Source organism: Patella vulgata, chromosome 4, assembly GCF_932274485.2.
Source record: "Patella vulgata chromosome 4, xgPatVulg1.2, whole genome shotgun sequence".
Classification (NCBI taxonomy): domain Eukaryota; kingdom Metazoa; phylum Mollusca; class Gastropoda; family Patellidae; genus Patella; species Patella vulgata.
In genome coordinates, this window is record NC_065882.2 from 39,627,068 (window position 1) to 39,636,143 (window position 9,076).

Here is a 9,076-nt window from a genome sequence, read left to right on the forward strand (position 1 = left end):
CTACAAAGGTGCGTAATATATTGAAATATAGGTTTTCGGTGTGTTATATATATTCAACATGTGTAGTTTCAGAATTCGGATGATGCCACCCTGGCATCCTTGGGGAAATTCAAATATTCAAGATGGCCGTCATGAGGTATTTCCTAGTTATTTTCTTTAATTTAGTGGGGTAGAATTCGGGACAGGTTCTCTCGGATCTCGGTATGAAGGTAGTTTCAAAAAGAATTTGACCCGCTGAATCCAATAAGCTTGGGTATTCCTCCTAAAAGTGACGGCTAATTTCGCTAGGGGGCCAAATTCATGTTTGAGGTAAACTCATAATGTTCCCTAATACGGTGTGTAATATACTAAAATATAGATTTTCGTTGTCAATTACTTCAGATATAAACATAAAAAAATTGTTCGACCAAAAGTATTCAACCCGATGATTTTCTTCCCCTTGTATTCTTATAAGGACACAAATTATACACAGTCAAACACAATCAACTATCAGACCATCGGGAAATGAAAGTAAATGTTTCTAATAGCTAACTGGGACTCACATATTTGTCTTGTGCAACCTCACGTATTTGTCTAACTCCTCCTCTCTTGAATCACTGGAATACTCGCAATCGGTAGAACAGTCTGATTCTTTCCATTTCATCCGTATCATGCAACGGGGATGGGCTTTGTCTTGACAGTTATTTGGTCACTCATACACCCCGGTAAAGCTGGGGTTTTGTATCACACTGACAAACATTTTTCATCCCTTATTCCCTTTTGATTTTTAGTAGAGAAGGTGACATAGTGGGTCATAATGTATGCTTGACAATTCGCTCTCCATAACTTCTGGCCGTGTTCTTAGTCTTGTGATACATAAGTTTTTACATTACCGGTCCTATTTTCTTCCATGGTATAGTAAACTTAGTTGTTTTGTTGAATTTGGCACCATATTGGCGTTTCGTTCGGTCATGACACATTTCGCCATTTAGATATGAATTCGGCGAACCCGAAAACCTATAGTTAATACATTGCTAACATAGTTATGTCTTGCCAAAAATATCCACCACCATTTTGAATATGAGCTCAACCAGGAATACTTTTTGGTCGGAACATGTTTTATGCTTATACTCCAAGTAACTGACACCGAAAACCGATAGTTTAATATATTGCTAGGGTGACCAACCATAAATAAATATCTCCAAATATCTCAACAATTACGCCACAATATTTATATACTATTCAAAAAAAGTAGGGGATATTTGATTTTGGGGGCATAATACTAAAATATGCAAATGACTACGAAAAAAGTCACTATTTATACCTAACAGAAGAAACATTTCCAGTTACATGTGACGCCCAAACGCACCAATAGCTACCGCATGGAATGCAGGTGATGCTTGGGATCATCATGGGGGTCCAACCCAAGATTTGCACGACTCTGACTTTGAATGTTACAGTCATTGTGGCATTGAATTCCAGGGTGGAAACATCAGTTTAATTGTTTTAGTGACCAGAAAACAAATTTTGATATGCGTCGGCTTACCCAAAATGAAAGGTTACGTGCCCTTGGCATGCTACAGATCGGCACAACACAGGCGGTTGTGGCGCGGACGATGAATGTTTCTCAGTCTGTCATAAGCAGGCTATGGTCCAGATACCGTGATACACAATCTGTACAGGACAGACCACGCTCAGGTCGACCAAGGGCGACAACTCAAGCCCAGGATCGATTTATCCGTACCTTGGCCTTGAGAAATCGTGTCATCACAGCAAATCAGATCAGCGCTCGTCTTCAAACAGACACTGGTGTGAGAGTGAGTGGCCAGACGATTCGGAATCGACTGCATAGGGATCACCTTCGCGCCCGACGTCCTCGCGTGATCCCTTGTTTGAGAGATCATCACATTCAGGCAAGACGTCGTTGGTGTAGGGATCGTCAACACTGGGATAATCGACGCTGGAGCAATGTGATGTTTTCAGATGAGTCAAGGTTCACTGTTGATTTTTTGGACAGACGTAGGAGGGTGTGGCGTCGTCGAAACGAGCGCTTCCAAGACGTTAACGTCATCAGACATGATCGATTTGGGGGTGGTTCTGTTATGGTGTGGGGAGGCATCGCTGTTGCTGGAAGAACGGCTTTACATGTTGTTGCAGGGCGTGTTACAGGCCAGTACTACCGGGACAACATCTTGGCAGTCCATGTTGTGCCGTTCGCACGACGTCATGGCCGCCGTTTCATCTTCCAGGATGACAACGCAAGATGTCACAGGGCCATGATCGTTACAGGTTACCTCCAACAACAGAACATCACCACATTACCTTGGCCAGCACTGAGTCCCGACCTCTCCCCCATCTAGCATGTCTGGGACATTCTTGGACAGAGGTTACGTCAACGTCAACAACGTCCTGCCAATATCCAAGAACTTGCTGCTGCGTTGCAACAGGAATGGGACAATCTGGACCAAAATGACCTTAGACGTCTCATTAGGAGTATGCCACGTCGGATCAATGCTTGTTTGGCAAACAGGGGAGGATTTACCCGTTACTGACTTGGTTGTGATGCTGTGGTAACTTTGCTGTTTGACTCCGGGTATCATTTTACCCTTATAATGGTCAGTCTGTGCCTTACTTAGTCTAACGATCATTTGGAATAAATCGATGAATGTGAACTTCATTTCATTTTGTCATTTGTTTCTTCGTCAGTTTCATTAGGTGACTTTAATAACACTTAAAAATCAAATATCCCCTACTTTTTTTGAATAGTATATATATACCAAGCCTTAAATCAGTTTCACACAATTATAGTCACTAAATAAACGATCATGTTGTACTTAGTAAGCTATGGCCATTTAATGATCTAGAAATAATAGACTGAAACTGGTTCCAAGTTTCGTCCATAAGGCCACAGATCACCAATTATTGCCCCATTGACTTCAATGTTATTTCAAGCTCATGTCACAAGCTGTAACTCTTTCCTCAATATTCGTTGAGCTAATTCCTTCACAAGGCATAAACTATAGCATCTGGCACTGCAGTGATCTCCTCCGAAGCATGTATGAGGTTCATCATGGAAATCCCAAATCAGGAAAAGTTAAAGTAGACTGGGGTCAATTCTGTACTTCCGGTTCAATGTGAGACGTCTTTCACGCCCTTTTACCCATGTTATTCTTCCGCACAAATATCCTCTTTTCCCACCAAAACTGGCTAAATATTCAAAATTCAAAACCTTCACAACAATTCCTCATCTAAAAAAAACCCCCAAAACGTCTGAAAAGGGGAGAAAAAAATAAGGGAAAGTTAGTCTATTTTTAGATTGGGACTTGTTTCGGGGGTGACTAAAGTAGGAATTTTTTGGTGATCTGTGTCCTATATAGGGATGAAGTTTGTTATATTTACAAAACAACTTATGCTCCCCAACCTGGACCATACCACCTACACCCTGTCCAAAAGAAATGGCAATATATGCATTTTTAGACAGATAATAGGTTACTTGCTAATGTGTACATATTTCCCCTATTTATGCTCTTTGAGGTCAGTAAATTTGCAAATCTACAATTTTCATTCCTTTATAACTTGCCTGTTTATCAAAATAATTACATTTTGTAAAATGATTTTAATAATTGAATTCAAAACGAGCTTGAAAAATATAAAAAATGTGTATTGTCCATTCAATTTTTTTTACGAAAAATCGGGACACTTTTTGGTCTATATCATCTTGACAAAAGTCGAAATTTTGAGATTTTTAAATTATTGAAACCAACAAGGGTAATTATTTCTGATACATCTGTCAGTTGACTGCAACAACACAGGCCAATTAGTTTAAAATAATCTAATTACATAACAAGACAACATGTTTATGACCCCCCCCCCCCCCCTTGGAATGAAATCCGAAAGATGCTTGACCAACCATAATCCTGTCTTCCAAGTCACACCTTAAAAGTGCTACAGACTGACAATGATATTTACAACTTCCCTGGCCAATATAGCAGCACACAAGCAAGCAAAAAATTTAGTTAGGTCTATTCGAAGAAAATGAGAGGGTTGAGGACACGAACACATGCCTTATTCCAGCCTGGCCATGTAAAACGCCCGAAAAAGTTGCTAGAGTCAACAACAGGTACACAAACCGATTATGACATTTCATCTACATCTACAGCTGACCCTGGAAATATTTCTGAGACAGATATTCTTCTTCCTTTTTATGATGACATGGGCTCTGGCAGCAGGAGAGAATTGAGGTCCAAGCCTAAAAAAACACAAGATGATGACAGTAAGAACATGGATGCTATTGAGGGAAACAGAATCATCAACATTGAAAAAATGGTTAACATGTGGAATTCAGTGATCAAACTTCACTTCCAATTGGAGAAAGAAGGTTGCTAAATGCCAAATTTTGAAATAGCCACCGAGGAGAAATGGGGAGCAGGATGGAAATATTCGATTCGATGCACCAAATGCGGTTTCACCTCTCCTGTTTACAAATTATACGTTGAGGTAGATACAGGCAGAAAGGGACGGAAGGCTGCTGCTATTGACTTAACACTATATTCTGGTTTGTTGGATATGCCTATTGGAAACACCAAGGCCAGGCTTATGTTGGCTGGCTTAGACATTCCGCCACCATCTCGGACCAGTATGCAGAAATTATCCAAGACCGTCAGTGAAAAAACAGTTGAGTTAAATGCCCAGTGCATGAAGGAAAAAGTTGATGAGGTTAAAGCCATCAATGCAAAAAGGGGGGTGGGCAGAGAACCAAATATAATAAATGTAGCTGTTGATGGCAGATACAACTGTATCACAATTGGGCATAGCAAAAAGTCACGCCAGGGGGCTTCGCAGGCAATAGCTCTTGCATGTGAAACAAACACAAAAAATCAGTACATTTTAGGGGCAGTTATATGCAAAACAAACTCTGTTGGACTGGAGCCTGGTTGAAGGGGAAAGGGCTTTCCGTAGACTGTCCAGGGGGCCACGAAGGATGCACGGCCAACTTATCAGCCGAGGCTCCACTTTCCGAGCTACACATGGGTAGAAATTTAGGTGAGGAGTTTGCTTTACAGGACGTCCTTGTCAAATGTGTGACAACAGACGGAGATGGAAGATCTGCAGAGGGAATAGAGGAGAGTTTAAAAACTTTACATCCGATGTGGAAAGTGGAGAGGCTAGCGGATCCCACACACCTGGCTACCTCCCAGTTTAGACAGTGCAGCAGAGCAAAGTTTAGCGATGACATGTTCCTGGGAAAAACAAGACTAGAAAAATTGCGGATTAAGAAAATCTTCAGTCAGGATGTCAAGGCCAGATGTAGTCTCGTTGTAAAAGAATTGTTTCACAACCATTGTGGACACCTGCAAGAAATCAAGAAACGCCTACCTAAAATCCTAAAGGCAACTGTCAAGTGCTACGATGATGCCGCAACTGTTCAGTCGTCTGTGGGGGTGGTTTTCACAATTCGTGGTGGCTACGTTCCATATTCCTGGCTTCTAACAATATAACTGTTCTGCAAATGAATGAAAATGACAAATTAATATTAAATGAGATCCTGAAAGTTAGACTTAGCGAGGAAGCCATTTCAAAAACCAGATATCAAACAAATACACAAAAATGTGAGGCGCTGAACCGGTCTCTAAATGTATCCCTACCAAAAAATGTAAATTTTGGAAGAAATGCTATGGGCAGGCTATCGCCGACAGTTATACCTAACAATATTGGCATTAGGGAATCTTTGGAAAAAAAGGCCAGAAATGTTGGTGCTTCCCTTTCCCCAAAAACAAAAAAGTCCTTAAATCAAATGGAGAATGAACGGATTTACCAGAAAAACTACAAACATAGACCGGGAGTCAAAAGGCGTGCACTGTGGTCTAGGGGAAGAAAACTGTATGACTTTGCTAAATACAAGCAGATACATTCTGCTGTTTCTGGCTATAAGAAAGGGCAATTGGACATAAACTTACCAGATGGCATGATGACGGAAACACAAGAGGAAGCCCTGCAGGATCATTCATACACGCAGTCTTGAACTGTGAACTCAGATTTTGACGTCTGAATAGAGAAGTGAATAACATAGCCATAGAATAGTGACATTAAAAACAGAAAAAATAACAAAACAAAAAAAAATATCATATGGTTGAAAAAAAGGAAGACCTCCCCGTGGTTTCAACCGGTAATTGAAATACATGTATTAAAGTATTTCCAGCGAACATTCCTTCACCCCCCCCCCCCAAAAAAAAACCCTCAAAAGCAAAACATGCCATAAAAGTTGTCAATACCCACCTACAAAAGCATCAAATGCAAGAAACACATGCCGTATTGGCCATGCCCTGTTCAAAATCTAAACGCTTTACATCTTTGTCTATTATTATTAATATGACGAGGCTCTAAACTCAGGTGACTTGGATTGACACACAGGCTGTTATGACACAGATGTGAGCAATCCAAGTCAACTGGTAAAGTGAAATCTAATGCGGTGTAGACCATACATGATAGTCTATGTGCCTTTCTAGTGCGCCATATACCGTCTGGACACTTCACACGAATAATGCCATATTTGTTGTTTGAGGTCCACGACCCCTGCCAAAATTCACATTGGCCGTTGACAGACATTTCAGAAAATATGTTGATATTATTAGCATAAAATGCAAATGGTGCTGCCATTTTAAAACATGTGCTTTCTAAAGTGATAGAATACAGTATAAAACACATAATAAACATTGTCCTACAATGTTCATTCCAATATTAGTGATTTTCATGAATAGACGAGTGTAAACAAACCGAAAATTTAATGTAAGAGCCTGAAATTTTAATTTAGACTTAATGCATAAGAAATAAAGGTGATTATAATAACTGCAATGTCAACTGTACCTGCTCTGAAAATTTCAAGTAAAAATCTTCAAAACTTTGATCACAGCAAAAAATGTAAAATTTGTTCCATTCACTACAGACAGGCCACAGATCACCAATTATTGCCCCATTGACTTCAATGTTATTTCAAGCTCATGTCACAAGCTGTAACTCTTTCCACAATATTCGTTGAGCTAATTCCTCACAAGGCATAAACTATAGCACCTGGCAGTCATCTCCTCCGAAGCATGTATGAGGTTCATCATGGAAATCTCAAATCAGGAAAAGTTAAAGTAGACTGTGGTCAATTCTGTACTTCCAGTTCAATGTGAGACGTCTTTCAAGCCCTTTTACCCATGTTATTCTTCCGCACAAATATCCTCTTTTCCCACCAAAACTGGCTAAATATTCAAAATTCAAAACCTTCACAACAATTCCACATCTAAAAAAAAAAACAAAAAAACGTCTGAAAAAGGGAGAAAAAAATAAGGGAAAGTTAGTCTGTTTTTAGATTGGGACTTGTTTCGTTGACCAAAGTAGGAATTTTTTGGTGATCTGTGTCCATAACATCCAGACACTTTTGAGTAAAAAATAGGTTACGTGCCCTTGTTTTGAAATTAGGCTCGCTTAACCAGTGTACCGACCATTCTACGTCTGATTGACAGGTCGGGATAATCAAGACTATCTTTTTACGAAACATAACGCACGTTAGCCAGCTCTACAATTGTTTTAAGAAGGTTGTAAAAGTAAAATGAAACTACTGCTAGTATCATGTTCCTGCTAACGAAAGTGATTCAGAGATATTATTTGTACTAAACCAAAAGATGCCGCTCTTAACGGTACAGCTAATGATAAAGCAATTTAAAAAATAAAACGGACATAATTTCTAAAGCTGCTGTAATAACCAAGACGCTAAATTTTACTGCTATTCAAAATCGTAAACAAGAGATTTTTTACGGCTGTAATAGTTGATAGATTAGTAGAGAATTGCACGTGCCATGGCTATTTATAGTATCATACAGTCCACCGCTGATAGTTCGAGACTACCACTGAAGCGTGCACATTAGCCGTGTCGAGACCATCTTTCTGTAGAGTGCATGGGTCACCCTAATATTGCACACCTTTTTGGGGGACTTTATGAGTTTCCCGGCAAAATGAGCTTCCATTTTGAATTTGGCCCCCAAGTCGAATTAGTCATCTTTTTTAGGAGGAATACCCAAGTTCATTGGATTCAGCTGGTCAAATTCTGATAGAAATCACCTTCATACCAAGGTCCAAGAGAATCTGTCCCGAATTTTACCCTACTAAATTAAAGTAAATAACCAGAAGGCCATCGTGCATATTTGAATTTCCCCAAGGATGCCAGAGTGGCATTATCCGGATTCTGAAACTACACATATTGAAGATATATAATGCGCCGAAAACCTATATTTCAATATATTACGCACCTTTCTAGGGAACTTTTTAAGTTTCCTGCCAAAATAAGCCTCCATTTTGAATTTGGCCCCCTTGTGGAATTAGCCATCACTTTTAATAGGAATACCCAAGCTGATTGGATTCAACAGGTCGAATTCTTATAGAACCCATCACATATTTACAGCATTAAATAACCAGAAAATGCCTCATGGCGGCCATCTTGAATATTTAAATTTCCCCAAGTGTGCCGGGGTGGCATCACCCGGAATCAGAATCTACACACATTGAAGATATATGATCCACCAAAAGCATTAGGCGGATTATATTTCAACGTCAAGGCTTAAAATGGGGTTTGACAACTAGACTGTAAAGCCAGAAGCTGTCATTGTTATTGTCAACAACAAAAAAGTCAGCGTCGGTGAAAATTAATAAACACATGGCAGAAGGAAATGACAGTAACACGCCAAATAAGATAAGATAAGATTTTATTGTATCGAAACATCCATTGAGGACAACATACAATATAAACGTGTAGATAAATAACAATATGACAAATAATATATATATTTACAAACAAGACGGTTGATAATTTAAATCTAGCTTAAATGTACATTTACTATCAGGACAAACAGTATCTGTAGATACATTTGATAATGGCACATCATTCAATGCAACAAGTATGATGCATGGATATAAATATTATAAATACATAAATAACTAGAAGACTTAGTATAGGTATTTACATGGAAATATATATAGGAATGCAAGAAGCTTTATATGAATCAAGTAAAAACGTATGGAATGGAATATATTAAGACATAGAAATCTTCATAATAAT

The 9,076-nt window shown here is 39.2% G+C and overlaps 1 long non-coding RNA gene across 1 annotated transcript; it reads right to left on the reverse strand.

Moving 5' to 3' along the window:
- Window positions 1–5,393: 5,393 nt before the first annotated feature.
- Window positions 5,394–7,257, reverse strand: LOC126818855 (uncharacterized). Its single transcript, XR_007679372.2, has 3 exons — window positions 6,844–7,257; window positions 5,937–6,024; window positions 5,394–5,482 (listed from the first exon to the last, which is right to left on the reverse strand). It is a non-coding gene; the product is annotated as an uncharacterized LOC126818855 (long non-coding RNA).
- Between the last annotated feature and the right edge of the window lie 1,819 nt (window positions 7,258–9,076).